At 29.7% G+C, this 23,255-nt stretch overlaps 1 protein-coding gene across 6 annotated transcripts in view; it reads right to left on the reverse strand.

The window, feature by feature from the left end:
- Positions 1-23,255, reverse strand: part of LOC129958167 (AT-rich interactive domain-containing protein 3C-like) — a 245,479-nt gene that overhangs the window by 201,984 nt on the left and 20,240 nt on the right. The window lies entirely within an intron of this gene.

Raw genomic sequence — 23,255 nt, forward strand, 5'->3', positions numbered from 1 at the left:
TTGTCTGTTTTCTTGTTTGATTCTTTTTATTGGGGATTTTTTTTTCTTTCTTTCTCTCTTTGCTTTTGTGCCGTATCATATCCATGAACTGAAACAACTCATTCTTTTTGAAATAGAAGTTCGTTGCTTTTTATTATTATTATTAGTTTTGCTTCCATTCCTGGGTGCATGGGCTACTTTTGAAATCGAACAATTATCAAAGCAGTACATATAGAAGAAAAATAATGATAATGAAAGGAAGAAGGGGGGTGGGGGTGGAGAAGGAAAACGTTTTCGTTCATGAAAACGTTTTCATTTTCGGAGCTCTGATTTTCTAATAACATAAAAATCAAGATCATATTTTTTATACCATCATCATTATTACTATTTATTTCCGCCATTCCCATACAATTTTGTTTTAAATATCGATTTGAAAAGAAATGGAATGAGGTGGAAAGAGCAATATTAATGTTTAGTCAAGAGAAAAGGATGAATAGATTTCCTTATCTATGCTCTCTTCATGACTGCATTTGAACTGTTCATGAAATGTTAACAAATATGTTGCAACCGAAGTAAATTTAATTCTTTAGAACCACGCTAAGTCAAATTTGTTTACTTTATTAAATGGCAGCAACTAATAATAGCTTTCCTTTGATGAAGATGGGAAGAGAATTATTTCCCAAATAATCCTCGTTATACTACGATACATTCTCTATTTAATTAAAATTTTATCTGAAGTTGGACGAAAAAACCCTTGTTTCATGGAAAAATATAGGAAATTAATTTTTAAAAATATATATGATCATTTGAAGTTCTAGGAATCAGCTTGAAACAAAATAGATTAATGGATAGGTGTATGAATTCTTAAACGAAGTTGGGCAATTAGAATATTTGATCAATTAAAAACTGGTGAAAAAAATTGCCAATTGGTAGAAATTTGCGAAATTTTCGTGTGATAATTTCTAAAACATACATTCTCTTAGATGCTTTTATATTTTATTTTACTTGCGGAGAATTTAAAAATAAAACTCATATGAAAGAACATTTTAATATTTATTTGCTAAGTTTAAACAGTTTGAGGCGAGCTAATTTGTAAATCGTTATGCAAGACTTCAATGAAAGGGCATTACTACTGGTCACATTTACAAGTTGTTATAAGAGTCCTATATAACATATGGAAGTAAATAAATATTTTATATGCTTGTAACTGGATAAAACAAGTGTGTTTGTCACTCTTAAGTTTGTCTCTTTATATCTGCTAAAGGTTCAATGCAGTGTAACAATCTCTTATACAAAAGCAAGAAAAATTACTGAAATTAGAAAAAAAAATTAGCTACAATGCAGAAATTTGAAACAAATCTTAAAATGTGGGAGAGTTTCTTTAAAATTGAAAATACAAAAATTATCCTTTCAAAATATCAATGACATTCGAAACTTAGTTTGCATGGTGAAATAATGAAATATTTATTATAAGTAGCAGTTAAAAATCCTTGTAGATACTATTATATACAAATTAAATATTATGGCACGCTTTTATGCGTTTAGAAAACTTAAAAAACATTTAACTAGAGATATTTTCTATGCCCCATACCGATTATATATTTTAATCCATTTCACTCAATAAAAATCCACGCTGAAGGAAAATACTCTTTGTCATTAAATAAATATTTAATTTTCTAATAATTATGGAATGTTTGTTAACTCGACTCAGAGAATCCAAGTGAAGTTTTATGTACTAAAATTATTAAGCTTATCTTTATTCACTTATTTTCAGAAATAGTTGAAAAGATTTATTCAAATCAGCATAATAGTAAAAGAAAGAACAAGTTTGCGCATTACTTTTCATAGAGATATTCGCCCGAAAAGTAAATTAAGAAATATAAAGCATAAGTATACTTTATGCTCTTTTACTGATTAAATAAAACAGCAACCATCTATCAAAAATTGTGTTACAATAGGCTCACAAAATATTCAAATATAAACTTTTCTTTTGGAATTTGAAGCTAGAAAATAATAAGATAAATACAGAATAACAAATTTGCAATAGAATATTAAAATGATGCTCTAGAAATTTATTTTGCCTTGACTGCAGATGTTTTTGAACTCAAATATAATAAAAAGTATATTATTCTGCCTTTCGAATTATATGCTGTGAAAGATTTCATGAAAGAAAAAAAAAATCAAAATAAAATATTAAGTATCATAATCTATTTACGAAATAAAAAATAAAAATGTATAGTGAATAAAACGCACTAGGGGAAACAAATGCATAAATTTTCAACAAAGTGATATCACAATAAAAACATTCTTTAAAAACTGATTTGTGGAATACAGAACATGTTTATGAAATATCTTTCTTCAAAATTTTTAAGTTATTCCTTAACAAAAAATGCAAAAGTTAAGAATTTCAGCAACTTTGCCGAATAATGACAACCCTGTGGAGGTTCGTATCGTAATGTGCTAATTACTAAAGGGTCAATCGAGAAAATAGTAGGTCAGCAGGAAAGGGTAACTACCGAAAGGAAAAGCTGACGACACAGGTGAGGAGAGAATACAAATTAAGGTAACAGACCCGAGAACAATAATATGAGATAATAAAGCTGTTCCCTGCATTAACTCCCAAATCATTAAACACAAGTTAACAATTAAATACAACCATCCCATTCATTACATTTTTTTTTTTTTTTTTTGACAATTGGTTTAGGGGTCGAGGGTAAGAATTAAGTTTAAAAAAATTGCTTTGGTTGATAATACAATGTGTTTAAATTGTAACTTCCCCTTCTATAAGCATCCATGATTTCAAACAAATTGCAAAGTGTAACATGCATTTTTTTTAATTGCTGATCATTTATTTAAGCAAATTAATATTCATAATTACTCATTAAACATTTATTAAGTAACTCATTTCCTTTTTAATATATTTGGGGAATTTTAATATGAGAATACAAGGTGACAATTCGATTTTGAAAACTTTAAACTATTACATTTATTACTAAAAGTTTGGTATCAAATCCATAAGTAACATCTCAATAAATAAAATCAAAATTTGAATATATTGGGAAAATTTTCTTAAAAAATGGGAACAATTAATGTAACTCATTGATATTCTAAACGATATCTTTAAATCTTATGAATCGCAGTACCAACCCCTTCAAATTTCCATTCATAAAAAAGTCAAGTATATTTTATATATTAACTGGTATTCTTATTACAAAAATCATTTAAATGAACTCCAGCTTTCATCATAATACAATGAATATCGAAAAACAGCTTTCACAGCTTTTTTTTTGTTTCATAACTATATGTGTGCTGCCTTTACACACAGGATTTGTGTTTAGATCTATTAACTTTTTAATTCTCTAAAACTTAACGATTGGTACAGACAAATTATGAAATAAAATTATCATAGATTATGTATTGTTTTAATTATGAAACTAGAATTTTACCAACTAATATCAGATAATAACACGAAAAAAGAGGGGAAAAAGCTTAGACTCATATAGATTGACTACTATTAATGCTTAGTCTTTCATAGGGCCTTACCCAGTGTAGGGGGGGGAGGGTTTACCAAGATGTAAAACACAGAAGCAAAAACGATAATTAAAGAAAGTTTTTTAAAAAGTTAGATTGGTATGATCTGCTGTGCTACTAAAAAAAGAATCAATGAATAAGCAGATTAAAAATTACTGATAAGTCAAATTGTAGTGGACAAAATTTTTCATCGATATAATTCATTAATTATTTTCCAAGAATACATTTTTTACTAACCTATTACAAGTTATAAAATTTATGCAGAAAAAATGTAGGAATGTAGTGTTCGGGCAGTGGAGAAATCATATGTGGAATGAAAAAGTAAAAAATATAATATGATAAGGGCTGAAGTTCAGCAGTTCTGGTAGAGGTATAGACCTTGTATTTGTATGAAATGGGCTTTCAGATCGCTAAGTGTATGATCTGTAAGAAAATTAAATTACTTTAGCGGCGGAGGAGGGGGGGGGAGGAGTGTGGATGAAAGCTAAATTCATCACTAAATTTTCCGAGCAAATATTTAAAAGGTCAGGAAAAAAAAAGGGGGGGGGGAATAATACTGTGCATTAAAAAACTGAACATTTCATCAACTTCAAGCTAGTAAATAAAAACAATTTCTAAATGCGATAGATTATCCAATTAGAGAGTTCTACCTATTGCTTAAGAGAACACATCATAGGTTTTCATTAAGAAATGCAGAGTATCGATAGAACATTGCCATTGCCATCAATTATGAAACTACAAAGTGTTCCATTTACAGTTGGAAAAAAAAAAAAGATTGGTAAAAATTTTGAGAGGAATGCATTATACTCATCTTCCTATAGAAATATCCGTTCATTTAAAGAGATGAGGGAGGAAAAAAAAATAGTTTAGAACATTATAACGAAAATAGAAAAGCGAGAACCGAGCGGATGTCGGAGCAATATCGTGCAACAAAGAAGCGCCAGATTTCATTCACTGATTAACTGTTGTTGCACTGGAGACAACGAGGAAGGGAGGGAAGAAAACCTCCGATAGAATTTTTCGCGGGTCGTAAAAAATCAATTGGTTCTTCCACGACATTGTCAATAAAAAGAGAGATTTGCCTAGCTGATTAAGGCTTATTAACCGAAACTAACGTTGTGGCTGTTAGCTCGAAGGAAAAAGACAGCGGTCGCCACTGTTGCAACTAGTTGGCAACTTGCGTCGCTGTCTTTCTCGGAGGTTGAAAATCCACCTATATCACAGACTGCACACCAGATTTGGCGACACATCTCAAGACAAAATTGTGTATCAAAGAATAACGAAGCGAAATGACCGTATCTGTCTTAGATCAATGCTTAATTTTCTAGAGAAAAATTTCATATACCTTTCTCATAATTAAGGGAAATTACCAGCCATGACATTGTAAAAACATCGAATCGAAAAATTTAGTGAAGTTTGATTCATTAAACTAGGTTTCAAAATTTTATACGGTAGTCTATTTGCATTCATATACAATTCATATTCATATTATTTCAGAAATTTATCATTGTTTTTGAACAGATACATTTTATATATCTGATGTTAGAGAATAACAATTGCAAAGACAATAACACAAAAAAGATATATTAGATCAAAAGAGCAAGTTGTTTACTCAACTTTATACAGATGCTAATGCCAAACAGAATTTATTAAAATATCTATATATTTATTCTGTAGTAAACGAATCAATCATTATTTCCTATCTAAAAATTTAAAACAATTGATTTTAAGAGAAAAAGAAAGGAAAATTAGAAAAAACTTTGTAACCTGAAATTTGAAATTACGAGTTGAAAACAAAATGCTAAATTAGTTAAACAGGAAATGAAAGAAGATGGGGTTTATTTTGTGCACTTAGCCTTATTTCCCCCTCTTTTTACAAAAAGCAAATTGAATCTGATGAACTTAATTGAAATTCTCTATGTTTATTTCAAATCAGGAGTCAGGGAAGACATTGTTGCATTCCAGTGTTTTCATTTATTGTGCCCTTTTCTCATCTGCATCATTTCCCAGTTTCCTTGTTGTTTGCACACAAAGACTTTTCTTCTTATTATTACATTAACTTATAGTACAAACAGTGTGTATGGATTTATCGAGTAAATACTTAATCTAATATAATTGTTATAAACTTTATAATTATTTTTAAAATACCTCAAAAAATTTCATCTATATGCAGAAAAATTTAAATCCAAGACAACACACACATTGAAAACAATATGATTTGACATGCATTAACAAATCACTGTTCATCACAAATATCAATTTACTTATTATAAAAATGGGATACAATGTGACAGCACCTCGGATTTGAAAAATAACTAAATAAATAACAAGATACTAAAATTCTTGCTGTTTTGTTTAAGTGATTACAAATGTTGATGCTCCTTTTATACATTTTACTAAAAAATATCGCTATGATACTTCTTTGAATAGGTCACAAAATATTGCATACATATGTTTTTAATTTCATGTTACATCAATTTTAATATTCAATATACCTCGAAAAATCACGAAGTAATTTTGGATGGGCATATATGAAAATATTTGATAATATATATAGAAATATAGCTTATATTACATATATAATTACACTAAGGTTATGTTATATTTACAATGTAGACTAAAACAGTTACACAGAGCTGTATACTTAGCAACGCATGTTTACATATTTTTTTAATTATGTTACATTATGACATTTTACCACTAACTAAATTCGAAAGTGAAAAACTCAAGTCGTTTTCAATTTTTCAGTTTTTTCCACCTGAGAATAGAGTTTAACTGATTTGTATGATCTTGAAAAGAAGTATTAAAATGCAACTTAACCTCACTTCAGGACAAAAAAAAAGTAAATATTTCCATTATGTAATAATACATGCAATTAACGAAATTTTAAAAATAAATGTGTACATAAGTGTTTTCTATTGACATATGAATCATACTACCACTAAATTCTTGACGAGTTTATCTTGACACTATCTTGAATGACACTTCTAAACGATAAAACTATCGGACATATTACAGAGCGAATAATCAAATTACAGAAATGGCTATGATTAGGTCGATGATTAAAGGTCAGGAAATATGATATCCATCTAAACATATTTCCAGATGACAAACTGTCTGCATCTCCTTATTAAGTGAAAAATACATTTAGCTTATTACAAATTAAATCTATGTGATTTTATGCAACTTAATGATGGATGTGGAGGTGCACACAAGCAAAAGTGCAATATTTTAAATTACCGGATAAAGAGTTGAAATTTTATTTCTATTATTTAATTATAAAGTAAGCTCAAATAAAATCTTTGATTTGGAAGAAAAAGAAAAAGCTACTAGAAGATCAAAAGTCTAAGCTAAAAAAAAAGTTAATGTTGAAAATAAATTTACAAAATTTCTTTGTAGTTAAAAATATTCTTAAAGAATAAATGTGACAAGAAATTTGGCCATTCAATTTGTTTCCCGATTTTCTGTTTGCTCTCTTCTGATAAATTCAAATTATGAAAGGCAAAAAAAAAAAAAAAAAAAAAAGCAGGAGAGAATGACTTGTGAAGAAATTTTTGATGGGATTATTTTCTTATTGCCCCATTAATAATCATGAGATATTGTTTAAAGAAATTGAAATAAAAAGAAAATACAATTCATGCATAAAATTACTCATTTAGGATCTCAGTCAAAAAGTATAAGTTGCTATGAAATAATATGAAAACCGTTTGGTTTGGATACATTAAAACGACCTCGATTCATTCACGTCGCTATAATTTACCTTTTCATCCATTAACGGCAATGCAGAGAAATTTTTCCTGGAGCTCACCCTTCTTTTCAACTTTTATTTTCGATAGAAAAGCTCATTTCCAGCGATTCCGGCGAATATAAGCCATAAACACCCTCCCACAAATTGGCGCTTTCCTTCAATAAAGGACTTCCAATTTGGCGACAAAAGCCACAGCAAAACAACCCCAACTTAAAAGCTCCGGGGTATACAATGCAACTCCCAAACATCTTCTACCCAAGGGATTAATCAAGATTTCATTAGTATCGATCCAAGAACCCAACCCCCAACTACTGCTATCTTCGCATCTCTTACCAGAAAAGAGCACACACACCGAAATAAAAAGATATGGTTGAGGCCTGAAGTTTGAGGTCTTGGGGAGGACAAAGGCAACCTTAAAGACGCTTAATTTATTACTCCGGTCTTGTCGATGCATCCAATTGTTGGTTCTAGTTAGACAGTGACCTTATTGGGTCTCCGGCACAAAAGGAGCTTCCGCTTTCTTCTTCCAGGCCCTTTTTTCTTTCTTTTCTTCCTTTCCGAAGAATATATAGAGGTTCTGTTTGTTAACTCAAATGACGACGGTGGAATATCTGCAGATATCATTCATTCAAGGTGGGAAGAATATTGCCACCGATTGAGCGAACAATCTGGAGATATTTATTGACTCGAATTGGATGGCAGGCAGCGTATGCAGAAGAGATTGGAAAGGCGATAAAAAAAATGTAGCATCGCATTGTGATTCTTGAAGAAGGTTCCTTATTGTCGACTAATTACCCAACTAGTGTGAATTCCTGCCGTCAGGAGCATCCCTCTCATACATTTCCCTTTGAGAGTTAGAAATTCTTCTTCTGTGCTTTTTAAGAGAAGAATGGCATTTATCGGTTTGTTGAAAGAAACCAATAAAAAAAAAAAAGTCGAATTTTTGGAGAGAAATTACATTACAATAGATATAAATGAATGATCTAATATCCAAAGTGAAAAAAAATTCTTGAGTTATTTAATATAAAACTGAATTAGTTGCATTTAACAGATAAAAGATTTATAATTTCGAAACAAAAAAAAAATCTGCATTTGTTGAATCACTGAATATTTAGAAAATAAAAAGTATCTAACAAAATCCTGATTCAAATATAGTTCGAGCATGACGTGTATATAAGATTATTTTAATCACGCGTCAGTCCAAAATGAAGTCATGTGAATTATGGCATGAAACATTTAAAAAAATCCAACAAATGTTGAAGGGAAAAATTAGAATATACTTTATGATTTTTTTCTCTTTTCTAGCAATATTTTCGCTCGTTTTCTCTACTTTCATACGTCGTAGCTTCTATTCTGATATGAAGATGCTCTCCTTTAAGCAAAACATATTTATTTTTCAAATAATAGCTTGATAAAAGTTCACCGCTTCTTTCGTCAATTTAAAACAACATTTCATTGAAAACAATGATCGCAGATTTGAGTTAAATAGCAACAACATAATATACATCTGTCACAATTACGAAAAAATTTAGTTCTAGTGCTCGTTGAAATGACAAGCAAAATTCTAAGAAGTGTCAGGTCAACATGCCTGTTTTTTAAAAAAACATTAGTTTCTATAATATCAGAAAATATGAGCGTATCATAATTATTTTATGAAGACATTACATCTTCATTATATTGCTGTTAAGTATGAATGTATTAAATAATATGATCGTCATGTTGACATTAGTGATCATAATAGAAACTTGAATAGACTGAACTGACTTCATGATCGGTTACTATGCACATTATGAATAAGTTTCAAACTGAGGGGGAAAAAATAACATTGCAGATTATGACCAAATCTGCTTTACATATCGTTTTTCGACAGTAAATTGCCTTAAAATGAAAAAGCTGTTTAAATTTAAAGACCATTTTTTTTATTAATTATTTTGTGTACGTCCATAAACGCTAATTTATGTAAAGATGCAAAATATGATTTAAAGACTAAATATTCGCTTCTTCCATAGCCATATTTTTTTGCTTAAATACCCCCCCCCCCAAGAAAAAAGAAAACAATGGAATAGGATTTTTTTGTCACCCTCGCCTGCCTTGCCGAAAAATTACATCACATTTCTTAGTCACTTCTTCACCATTGAAAGGAGTTCGATATATGGAATATTATAACTTTTTAGTGGTTAATTTTTATTATTATTATTATTATTATTATTATCAAACTCGGTTTATTTTTGAGTATTTTATAGCTAGAAAGCTTGCGATTATGCAAGAAAGTTAACAGATACAGTTTGGGAAATATAAATGAGAATCGAAAGGACATAGCTATGCTTTTAAATGTTACAAAGAACTTACCAAAAGAGGTATTCAGCAAAGAAGCCTGAATGAAGAAAACTTCGATTGAAACATTAATTAAAACGACTGCTGAGTTACAACGAAACTATGCATGACATTTGCGTTTATCAAGATCCGGTACATGAAAATAAAATATAAATAAAAAGAGCAAATAAAAGATTAGAAAGGAAAAAAAAATCGTTTCTACAATTATTTAAACTCCTCCTCCTCCGCCAGCACTTGTCTCATTCGAACAGAAGTAAGAAAAACACTATTACCCTTTACTCATTTATTATTATTTTTTTATAAATTACAATTAACCTTTCTTTCCATTCATTTATAACGTCTACAAATTCCACATCGGTCGCTTCGAAACCAATGCGAGATAAATTAAGCAGATAAAGGACCACACTTATTGAATGCGGAGAGCGAAAAAAAAAATCTTATTCATCCTTTAAAAAATAATGGATCGTAAATATAATAAAAATAAAAGCAGAAAAGGAAACTAAAATACGAATTCTGACCTTTTAATCTGGCTTCAACATCTCGAGTTAAATGTATCGAGTGGGAAAAATGGAAAGGGGGAGGTGCCTTTCTTATCATTAAGTTCTTTACAACGGCGAGAAGCTCTATAACTGGTTTATTCTAATATTACTTTTTATTCTCTCTTTCTGCAGCGGCAGCAGCAATTGGAAAAACAAAACACGACGCATTTAAGGGGGAGATAGAAAAAAATAATAATAATGCATTTTTCTCTCGAATCAAAGAGAACATTTTTCTCACAGGAAAGTGGTATAAGTTCAGAGCAGTTTTTAAACTAAGATTAATTTCAGATTAATTTTACAGACCGAGACCCATATCATCAAAAAAATGTTTTGAGAAATTTATGGTACATAGGATATAAAGTACATCTGATGTGTCTGAATCCCAAGTTGAGCTTTTTATTATTATTATTTTGCAACAATAATTATTTAACCAATGTCTGTCTGGAACACAGGAAATATAATTAAATATTTAATTTTTAGCTAATTTTTATTTCAAGTTTTAAAAGTAGCAAATCAACTATTTTGTTAGCAAAGACATTATTCAAAATTAATTTTAAAATGTTGTATGCTTGTGATATTATTATACCATGGCATATTTTTTATGTATTATATAAATGAGTATGATGTCATAGTGGGAAAATTATCTTTATTTGTAAGCAAATTTTCTGGATAGATCAAATGTTATTCTTTAATAATAAACTCATATTTATTAAATCATATTTAAAATGTTCTTTTGAAAATAAAGATTTGTCATTAAAAAATTTCCGCATAAATAAGAACTATTAATTTAAATAAATTCCTTATGTTTAATTTCAGGACAATTTTTTTAAATAAAAATTAAATAAAAGGATACTTCGTCATAAATTGTTTAAATATCTTCTAGAGCCCCTCAGTAATCTTATTCAGCTTATTGATATTTCAACTTTGCTCTTTTCAACAATCAAAGCAATTTTGCAATATTTTCAATTACACTGAAATAATTCTTCGAGTAGAGTTTCTACTATTGCAATTCATTTTGTTTATATAATTAATATTGCACAATATAATAAGAATTCAAAAGAAATAACTGATTTCATTCATTTGAAGATAGCGCAGGCTGACAAATGTGAAATTGAACAAAAGAAAAAAAATATTTGATAAAATTGATAAAATTACATATTTATTTAAACAATATTTTTTATTAAAAGCTATTGGTGTATTAACCTTTTGCATTCGGAAAAGTAATTCAATGCAAAATTATTCAGCTAACACATGGACTTGCTTATTGCTATGAAAAAATATATATATTACAGTTTTAAATTGAATTTTACTGAAAAATTAATCTATATCTTTTTACCATTCTTTAGGTATTTTTTAAAAATCAAAATTTAAAAAATAAATAAATAAAACGTCAAAATGGTGCACCGTCTTGAATGTGTGTGAGTGCCACATTCGAGTGCGAAGGGTTAAAACACACAAGATTTTTGAAGATTGTTATATAATAAATCGATGTCGGTTTGAAAAAAAATAGAAGAAATTTGGCTAAATGGGCGCGCAATTTATAATTTAGAACATTGTTATTTTTCTCTCAATTAAATACCAAACGTTTCACTTCATTGATTTTTTGTGCATGTAATATTTTTAAAATTAAAAATAGTTACTACTTGAAAAAAAATAACTCTCCAACAAATTTATCTATAATTTTAATTCTTCCTCTAACGGCAAAGAGAAAAGTCTTTATATTAAACAATAATACCTAAATGTAGAATCAAAATTGCGTGAGAACATAGCAACAGACGACTCCGCGGCCGAGAAGTCACGCCTTTTGTATCATTGAAATCGAAATAATAAAAGGGAGGGAGGGAGGCAAAAATGTTTTCCAAAATTTAATATGCCAGCGCAAATTATTACGCAGCAAAATTATACAGCACCGAAGAACAAAAAAGTTACAATACTGCTAAATAATTAAAGCTGGGGAACTCGATGAAAAGCATAGACATCATGATAACTTCATTGTTACATCTCACAATGGAGAGGGTGTGGAAACACTGTACCAAATGGTTGAAATTCGTGACAACATGAGCTATTACCGCACTGGAAGCAGAGAGAGAGAACATTACATTCGCTTTTTCAATTATCCGAACATTGCCTCTGTATACATAAAATGAATGATTTGCTTCAAGCCCGTATAGCCAGCCATAGGATAAGCTTTTTAAAAATAAAATAGCAGGAGGTTTTTATTTTTAATTTTTTTTATCGAAAAGATTAACAAGTATTTATATACTAAAAATATTTTTTAATTCTGAAGTTTTATATTAAAAATGTAGACGTTTTGAATTCAGAAGTTCTGCTTAAATATTTATTTATGAAATTTAAATGAGATATTATAAGTTTTTTTATTTCTGAATTTTTATATTAAAAATCCATATTAAGAATTACACAAAGTATTGTATACAGAGGTTCAGCTTAAATATTTACTTGTGAATTTAAAGAAGAAAGTTTTCAAATCTTTCTATTAAAAATTCTATGGAATCTGTATTTTAACTCCAGCGATTATTTTGTATAACGATGTATATGAAATCCTAGCCACCTAATTTTTGCCGATACACATGTAAATTCTAACATGTAGTACATTTTATTATTCGTCTTTCACTACTTTTAACATTTACTATCATTCAAAACTGAGTAATTTTTTTTTATATAAATTAGAAAACACACACACAAATAAAACCACAATAAGTGTTTCATACTGTTTCTATAATCATATTTCATTTAACTGGCGCATTGATCCTATATTGACCAAAAGAATTCCTAATTTCTAAAGGAAATTGAATTTCTAATCCTAAAAATCAAATTTAAGACAATTAGTCTTTTGATATCTTAACTTTGTCAAAACAATACAATGATACTGATTCTTAAAAAGTTCAGACCTCTTTTGAGGATTCTTAAAATAGGCATAAACATTAATTTTCACACAATCCGTCTGCAAGAAATGGTTGCCATTTTTCAATTAAAAGCTTCAGTTGCGAGAAGAAAAAAGTTTGTAAAAAATCATTTTCTTGCCCAAAAAATTTAATTATGTCATAAGTAAGATACGAGTCGCTTTTCTTAATACTTAAAATTAGCGCTGGTAGAAAAAATTGCAAGAATTTAACGCATGCTCATCAAGAAATTATGTAACAAATCTTAAAACATCATTTTCACGGCAGAGGTGGAGATTGCGTTAGGCACATGCGTGCATGACGTCATAAATTAAAAGGGGGGAGACACTGGCATTCCTGTTAAAGCCATCCATCCTATCATGTCAAGCTATGATTTATAAGGTACATTCTAAGATTGCCAGAAACTTTTTTTTTTTCTTTTTCATATTCAATTTTAAGCTAGCAGAAGACACAGAACTAATTCAAGGGATCTGGTAAATGAAATTTTGGCTGAGAAGATTCGTTCTTCAACCTCATCGTTCATAGCTGAAGTAAATAAAAACAGTATCATAACACTTTGTAACGCAAATCAACTTCAGGCTCGACGTAATGTATGTTTTTTTTTTTAAAAAAAACCTTCAATGTTAATTGAAATGGATTGTATTTCAAAAAGACGGGGGAAAGAAATCACAGAAATGAAAGTTAAAATAGTAGACACTTCTTCGAAAAACATTAAGAGAGGGAATCAAAACATAATTTTATTATGAGATTGTTCAGAGAGAATATGCGTGGTTAGTTAGTTATATGAGTTTTACAGGTGGTCCATTCCTTGGTATTAGGGTATCAAAAAACACTTTTGTTTTAATTATTGCTGTTTTTATTCTTTTTGTTTTTTTTAGGTATTAACAAAATTATTTTATTTAACAATGAAAGTATTCTAAGAAATGAGTATAATATTTCATAATCAATCTATATAACTAAAAATTCTATTCCATAAGAAGACTGAAGGAGAAAATATAAAAAATAAAATTAAAGGAGAAAAGATAGAAAAATTACAGTATTATTATAAATTCTTGCCAAAAATTATTCACTGAGTTAAATCCTAATTCTTTAGATGTTTAAATAGAATTTATTTATTACAATTTTTAGAATGAACTTGTTCAATTGGACAAGCCATGGAATATCATTGATTCAAGATCACTTGAAAATTTATTACATAGAATTTATTTTAATTTTGATAAAAAGCTATTTATTTAAGATTTAAATATTTTGAAAATAGAAAAAAAAAAATCTTTGTTACTAGAGAGCCACTGATAATCAGATGGCGCTGTTTTTCTTTTTCTATTTTTCATTTACTTTTCCAATTTTAATTTTTTTTTAATTATAAGCGCTCACATCCCAAGTTATGGCTTTGATAGGGTGACAAATTGTTCTAGTACAACTAATTTAAATTTGTAAAGAAAATTTATATTATTTCTATCATTTCGTTGCATACACCGTCCTTTAGAAAGCTATGTATGGTATGATTATACATGCTCAAAGTAGATGCATTTTTGAAAGTCTCTATCAATTTAAACAATGTTTTGAGATATACATTAATTTTATAATAATCGAAATGACTCTTGTAAAACTAAACTTGTAATCCACTGTGTTATAGAAAGCCGTGCAATTTCTGAGCAATAAAAAAATAATATATTATACCCAATGCTCTTTAGTATCATTTAAGGCTGTGATCACATAGTATACAACAATGATATTTTATAATAAAAACATTTCTGCAATTTCAAGAGTTAAATATTAAAACTTTTTGAAATCTTTCTTTTAAACAAACAATTTCATCAAAAAAAAAAATAAAAATAGCGAATTCTTGGTGAAAGTGACAAGATAAACATGATCGAATCCAGATGAAGAAAGAAGTAGCAACGGTAGTGCTACAAAATCACGAAATAAAGATACTACGGCACGAAATTATCTTCTTGTAGTGAGTATAATTCGGTGGTTTGCTACAAATCTTACAGATAGCAGGAGGAGAAGAAAAGGTTTCAACAAGACGCGACCCACCCGGCGCACATTTATTGCTACTCCCTTTTCCGTTTTGATACCCCAACAAATTCGCTACCCGCCCAACTCAAAGACAGATCAGTCAAAGCGCATGCATGGGGTAATCTGAGGGGGTAATCTATAATTTTCTTAATGCTTCCTAACTCAAGTACGACCTGTGGACGCCAGGAACCTTACGTTACGAGGTTGCCACGCAGGCAGCCCATGCAAAGGCGCCAACTTGGCGAAGGGGGTTGACTGACCAATTTTTGCGGTGGATAAAAGATGATCAAAAACAATTTATTCGGTTAATCATAATGCAGCTCAATATGTCGTTTCAAAGGATGCAACGTAATTTGGCGATTGGTACTGATTCAGATGTCATGAGAAATGTCTAATTGGAGAATTCTTCATATTAGAGACTCAGGAAAGATAATTTAATTTTTCAAATTTATAACTGTTATCACAAGCAGAAAAAATTAGAGAAAAAGAAATATTTTTTGATATTAAACGTCGAATTTAAAAAAATCAAAAACGTAATTGCAATAGAAGTTGATATAAAATGAGATGTAAATCGATATAATGCTTTTGTTCTGAATATTTCGTGTGACATTTTTTCCTTTATGATTAGCATATTCACTTCTGTAAAAGCTTTGAAATCAATTGTATAAAAATAATATATTTAATGATTACTGCATAATATAAAAACGAACGAAATAAGAAAAACTAATTTGAGCCTCGATTGTTGTTTATAAATTTTATAATTTTGGTGCAATTTCAGAACTATTTTATGTGATTAGGCATTTACACTAAGACATATTATTTGGAAAAATAGTTAAAAACTGTAGAGTACAGTCTCTTCACTTTTAATTTTACAAAAGACCCTTCCCCAAAAGGAAAAGGAAAACGAAAAGATTCCGGAACAAAACTGAATAGCAATTGTTATTATTCTTTGCGTAATATGATTTAGCAATTCATTTCAGATAAAAGTTATTATACACTAGATGAATTGAAAAGATTTTTATCAATGGATAGAGAAGTGGAATCAACAAATACCCATATCAACATAAAAAAATCACTTATTTTTAGAATACAATGCCTGTTAGGTACGTATTCCTTATAAAAAAAAGTGAATGAATGGATGCATAATATAAACTGATAAATTTTAAAAAGGACATCTATTTTGATTGCACACAAAATATTTTCATTGTTAAATTATACTGTTTATTATGAACAAATATTTAATACTAAAGCAATGGAAGTTCAAGTATTTCTTCTGATTTCTATACTAAATTACTGCATATTAAAAAAAAATTAAATTCTTTTACAGCAAATAATTTTTTCAGAAAACAGGCATGATGTAAAACCTACGCAAAAACTATAATTTATAGAAATTTACCGAATTTCTTTTCTTAATTATGTGTCATTATTATTTACTTATAGATTTTTATAGAGACAAATCATGATTTAAAAAATTGACTTATGTTAAACCTCAGCATGCCGTATGAGAGAGAGCGGACGATTTCAATTTGTTGCCAAAAGTGCGATTTTGTTCCAAAATAGGAGAAAATCGTGTATTTCGGAAGACTGCTCAAAGAAGGTGGTCAAGGGTCATTATGATCCGCTGTCGTAACCTGTACTTTGATCTCCATACCTGCCGTCGAACCCCTCTAATATTATAAAAGAATGGGGTACCATCTATAAAGCAAGAAATGACAGAGAGGGTTTAGTTGGCCAGGTGGTATTATCTCCACATCAGAGGATGGCCAGACGTCATTTATGTATGCTATGGTTTCCTTTTTTCCCCTTATTCTAAATATAAAAAGATTGGAATTTTGTTGATAAAATATATAATTGAACAAAATTCTAAAACTTCCATTTATGTTCTATTACGTGAAAACGCGCATATAAGAATTAAATTTTTGTTCAAGCAGAAAAATGTAGAAATAGAAACTTAATTGTTATGAAATTGTTAATTTAATTCTTTATTTAGATTCGTTTTTAAAATTATGACTCAGAAATAACTTTCAGAATGAATATTTCTATGAATATAAACTGATACAAATTTTTCTCGTTATATTTAAAAATATCTATCAAAATAATAAAAAGTGGTTGGCCTAAAATGTTTCCAGAATACATAAGCCGTATTTACTAGTGAACAGTCCAGCCATAAAATCTAATGGTTAAACGATGGACTCGTCTACGATTTTCAGGGCTAAACCCCCTCTCAGAAACAATGATACATACCCTACGATCACAAAGTTGCATTTGACTCCCCCCCTCCCTTCCCTCCTAGGGGTAGGGGTATAGGAGAGAAAACAAATTCCAGAAATTCGCGGTCGGTGTGGCAAGTGAAAAAGGGGTGGAAAGTAGGGCTGAATTAGAAATCTTTCCAAATATCTGACCTTCATTCGAACCTTGGAATACCCTGAGGGCAGTGGGGGAACTTTCTCGGTTTCCGGAAAAGACAGGCTGGGAAGGAGTTTTAACGAGCAGGGGAGGGATACAGATCTAGTTCCCTCAACTTGAACAAAAAGGTGGTGTGGTATGAAATCGAAGTGAGTCTAATATCTACCAAAAGGCACCTGTGGTGTCACAAGGGTTTGTAACAAAAGCCTCTTCCCCGCTAGTCTGTAAAGTGCTGGCACCATAAAAAAGGCCTCTCTGAAACCTCAAAAGGGGAAGAAAGTCTGTATCTTTTTTTTTCTTTTTTGTACCTGATGGTGAAGGGTTTTGAGGGTATTATAAATCAAGCCACTGATAATAGAAAAAGATTTATCAAGTTTTTTTTTCTCCTTTCTGGCATTTAGCATCGTCTTTGATAAAATTTGCATATGCTCAATTCCCTTCCCAGATGAAATCTGAAGGGTATTCTAAGGAATCGGATTCAACATCAGAACACAACTAATACGCGATTCAGAACTCCGATTTTACTTACAAAAAGTGGATATTCCAAAACAAAATATGCAGAAGGAAATAATATTATATTTTAAAATTACAGCAAGAACTATTATATTATTAAATAGAAAAGCTACGGTATAATAAGTTAAATCATGCTATTTGAGTACAAGTAAGGAGATTGTTAGAAATGGAATTTCATTAAACTCATTATATGAAAATTACTTTAATAAATTAAATAGTTTTCTTTTAAATCAATGTGTTTTGGAAATGATAAAGTACTTGAAGAAAAATACTAATCTTAAATACCCTAACACTTCAAAAATTTTATCATTCCTGTTTAAATTATAATAAAGAATTAAAATAAGATCATCCTTAATAAAATATATAAGATGTGAAAACATAATTCAGAGGAAACAATTGAAATTATTTTTATACAGTTATTCGAAAACAAAACTTCTTTACAAACAAACTGTATATTTGAAATAAAACTTCATAAATTCAAACGAATTGACTTAAAGTTTATTCTTGAAAAGAATATACCCATCAGTAGTTCATGCTCTGTGATTAATGAATTTTTCGAAAGGGGAAGCAATTTACGAAGTTACCTTTTCTCCAAGACTATGTGAAGGGAAAAAAGAATGTTAAAAAAAATTTTTTTTCGATGCACTGAATAGAACAGGAGGACCCTAGGCCCGCTTTGCGGGTCAGATTCCATTAAAAATATTTTAATGACGGCATTTTATGTTTTCCTTTAAGAAATAAACAAGCACAGCATATTTTTACACGGCGAAGAGATATGCCGAAAATATTTGAAAAACGCGTCATATTTTTTCCCCCTTCGCGGGTGGTAACATTAAAAAAGAATTGTCGTTTTATGGGGACTTGATTTCAAACGTCATTAAAACGCTCAGAAAAATTCCGTTAATGTAATAAATGAATAATAAAAGGGGGTGAGGGATGGCTAGGAGAAAGCATTTTGCTATTGTATGAAATGTTACGCAATGTAGGTAGTTGTAAATGTTAGTAGCAACAACACCAGGTTTGTAGGCTTTTAAGGTGGAGTTGCAACTCGGGTCGGATGGGTTGCTATAGTAACAGCAAGCCGTCGGGCGTGTTCCTGCATTTTATCTGGGCATTAAACGTATTCAAAAGGTGGGTTTACATTTGTAAAAGTGTCTCACACCCAACTGCAGGTACCCCTGTAGTTTTATGACTCCGGGTGCTGCTGGTTTTAAACAGAATTTTTTTTCCCCAACTATTATTGTTTTGGTCTGCGTGCAGTATTTTCTTTGAGCCCGAGGCTCTGATGATGTCAACACAATAGTCTTTTTTCTCTCCTATACCCAAAAGAAGGAAACAAAGATAAATATTGTCGTCTTTTTATGTCAATTTAATTTTTTTATCATTTAAGAAAGTGCCAAAGAATTTATCTTAATATAAAAGTGTCTTATTGCGGGCAATCAAGTTCTCCCATCTCCATTCTAATACAACGGGGCATTACAGGTTTTCCTTCCCAAGCTCTCTTCCTTTTTACGAATTGGCTTTCCTGAAAATATACAACGAATAAAGGCAAGGCTGGCAAAAGATGTTTGCAACCAGCAAAGGTCAAAGAACGAGTTTTATTGCCCAATAAACAACAAACTTCAAAAGAATATTCAAATATTATCCTTTTAATTGAACGGGCTGTTTTTTTTTTTTTTTTGGCTTTTGAAAATTAAAACCTTGGCTAAATGAATACCAGATATTAGATGTATTTGACAATACAGAAAATGTAACTCCCAATCAAGGTTTGCATCTGAATCTATTCCAAATTATTGCGTGCCGTTTTCGTGTTCATACTGCTTGGTGAACTTTGATTAGTATGAAAAAGCCGGTTTAAAGAAAAGTTTCCTTAAGAATAATTTGTCACCAGACAAGCATGTATTAAAATACCTGACATACTTATAAAAGCAAATCATTAAAGACATTTATTAGATCAGTTTACGTTTAATTTTTTTAATTGCCATATACATAATAAAAAAGCATTATTTCTTTCTATGACATGAATGCAAATTCGTTCTAATTGTTTAATTTATTTCATCTGATAGAGTGCCGTCAGAAACCTTACTCTGATTAAAACTTCAACCTAAAATTCAGTATTGCCTATCCTTTCTATAGATTTTGCCACATTTCTTAAACCAAGCCAAATCCATATATTTTTTTAATTAATCAGGAAAATTTTTATTTCAATTAATAACTTTTCTAAAGTAAATAATATTTGGATTGGTACCGAGTCGAATTAACAGTCATAGTCTTGTCCTTTAGCGCAATTTAATAGAATTAATAGCCATAGAAAAACTGATAAACCCTTCAGTAATAAAGAATAACTAGATCAATACTGAATGAGCACAGGTTTTGTCCTGCCAGTCCACGCACCTCTACACAAATGGTATAAAATGTTTAATACGTTATAGGACTAGATACAAGAGAAAAATATTCTATTACACAGATTCTATATTTGCTATTCTACTTTATTTAAATCTAAAGAATAAATTCTAATGAAAGAAAACAGAGGAAATATTGCTTTTCTTCTATTTTAGCTAAACGGATTGATCTTCGAAAATTAATAACCAATAGAAACAAAAACCTTGAGTAAGTACTTAACATCATCTCATAACATATGGATGGGCCAATTTTAAATAGTTTATATTATATGGAATATTAGGTATATAAATATATATAAATTTCACATTTCGTGCTAATAATATTTTGAAAATAAGAAAAGATCTTGGTAATGCAAATAAACAAATACGCAGGCTCGACGACAATAATGTTGGAAAAAAAAAAAGAATTATGTTTTGAGGTTACTACTTTTGAAATGAAATAATTAAGAAAAAGAAGGTAGCAGTTAGGTGTGTGTCTTACAATCTACTTTAATGATCTGCGAAGGAACAAAGGGAAACAATGACTCACCATAGAAAAAAATGGCACCAAGTCAATCAAAATATCTTGCTGATTGCATTTAGATCCAGTCATTCAACTAAATATCATTTAACGAAAACAATTAAAGCATGAACTCTGTATTCTTTCGCAGTTTAGGTCACTTTAATTCCTTTCATTCTTTTCAAAAGAACTCTTTATAGCTTTGATGAAGCATCAAGTCGCAATTAAGGCATAATAAGGTTACATTCTCAAGAGCAGAATTTCTAATAAAGAAATCATACGTTTGAGTAGAATTTCTAAACTTTTGACAGAGTGGTTATAGAAATAGATACAAAAGATTAGGTTATCAAACGTGACTTTAGTAAATTTTGAAATAACCTTTCATACAAGAATCAAACCGTTACTAAAGTCACTTTTGCCAAATTAACATCCTAGTAATCAGCCAGTTCGGCAGCATGAGAATAACTTCGAAATTTCCATAACATCAAAATAGTCTTGAATAAGATCATAATATTTTGCATTTGAAAAGCTTTTTGTATATCCTTAATTTACTCAGAATCATTCTTCTGTTGTGACGGCACTTTTGTAACTTGTTTAAAAGTCCTGCTATATACATTTGTCATTCATTAAAATAATTAATTAGTGTAAAATCTTAAATGATATTAAATAAGAGTATCTTCATTCTCTTGAAATTTTTATAATTAACCTGTAGTTAGCTATCTCTCCCATTCCATTTTTTTTTTTTTTTTTTTTTTTTTTTTTTTTTTGCAAGAAATACAGTAGACAAATGGCAATCAGTAATATCCTAGAATCTTTTCTTTTATCAGATTCAACGTTTTTTTTTTACCGAACTATATTAATTATCAATATGCCAAATCAGAATAATCGATCCAATGGAGAGAAAACTTGTGCAAAAAATTACACAAATTGGGAAATGGGCTTAAATTTTCAGTTGTATTGAAATTTCAAAGGAAGCATAATTCAAGGATCTAAAAAAAAAAAGAAATTGGGGCCATAAATGAAACAAATACGGAATATTGCATAAGAAATGCCCAAATGACATATCATTGTCCATAATGCATTCATATTGTGACAGAAAATAAGTGCATCATTTAACATTAGTGTTTGTAAAAAGAAACACAGAGAGAGAGAGATGGCGTACTTCTCTTGTCATTCTTCACGATTTATCGGAAAAAATCGCAATATATTTTTGTGCCGAAACACAGCACAAATCTTTTGAATTACATTGTATTACATGAAGTATTCTTCAAATGCTCCAACGTGCGATTTTTATAGCATAATTTTGCTCCTCTCTGAACAAAAAACAATAACAAATAAATTTTCCATTCCTGTAAGAACCTTTTCCGGCTAAACCATTTTCACATCAAATTGAGAAATATAAACTTCTGCTCGCCCGTAAATGACTGTGGTTTACTATCCATTGTATCAAGATCTATAAAATTTAGTTGCCGGAAAATATAAAGGGAAATTGTTACGCATGAGGATCAAGCAGTGCCCGATGTCATCTTTCAGTTCTAAAGTGTTGTTTTCTTCTCCTGTCAGAACCGAAATGATATAAACAGCTAGATTATAAATTTGCATCGCTTCGGTGCAACAAATGCATAAATATAGTAATCAACGACAACTCAGGGGAAAAAACAAAGCTTATCTCGTAAATTTCCCTCTGTAAATGCAAGTAGCCGATAGTAGTATCAAATAAAAGATTATTTTAAAAAAATGACCGTATGCTAATTCTGCTTTATTTATATGAATGATGCCATTAACATGAGATATACGCTTTTATATAATGTTAAATTGTATACTTGGATTATCTCTCTCTTTTTTTTCTCTCTAAAGCAAAATACGCCAAATTATCGAAATTTTCCCACCAAATGTGTCTTATTATTTGAAGGATAATGATGACTAAAAAAAAGTGACTAAAGATATTAAAATGGTAGAAATAAAACCGTAAATCCGTACATATTGCATTCAAACGCTATTTGATAATTGCTAGTTGCTATTTGAATGTCATTTCTATGCTAATTTTGCATCTGATTAAAACCAAGGTCAAGCGCATTATATAATCCAGTTATTTGCACTCATATTAACATGTTTCCTTCCATATTGCTAGTCACTGACAGAAAGGAAAACTGCATAGTTCACAGTTATTTATGACTAAAGAATACTTAATTTGACATCAATACATATTAAATCTGTCTGAAGATTGAAAAGGATTAAAATTTAAATACAGAAAATTGATATTCTGAGTAACTTGATTTTAAACGAAATTTTTAATTTCATGGAGATATCTCTATAGCTTTTACGTTAATCACATGAAGTAAAATCGTTTAGTGATTTGCA

This window comes from Argiope bruennichi, chromosome 2, assembly GCF_947563725.1.
Source record: "Argiope bruennichi chromosome 2, qqArgBrue1.1, whole genome shotgun sequence".
Lineage (NCBI taxonomy): Eukaryota > Metazoa > Arthropoda > Arachnida > Araneae > Araneidae > Argiope > Argiope bruennichi.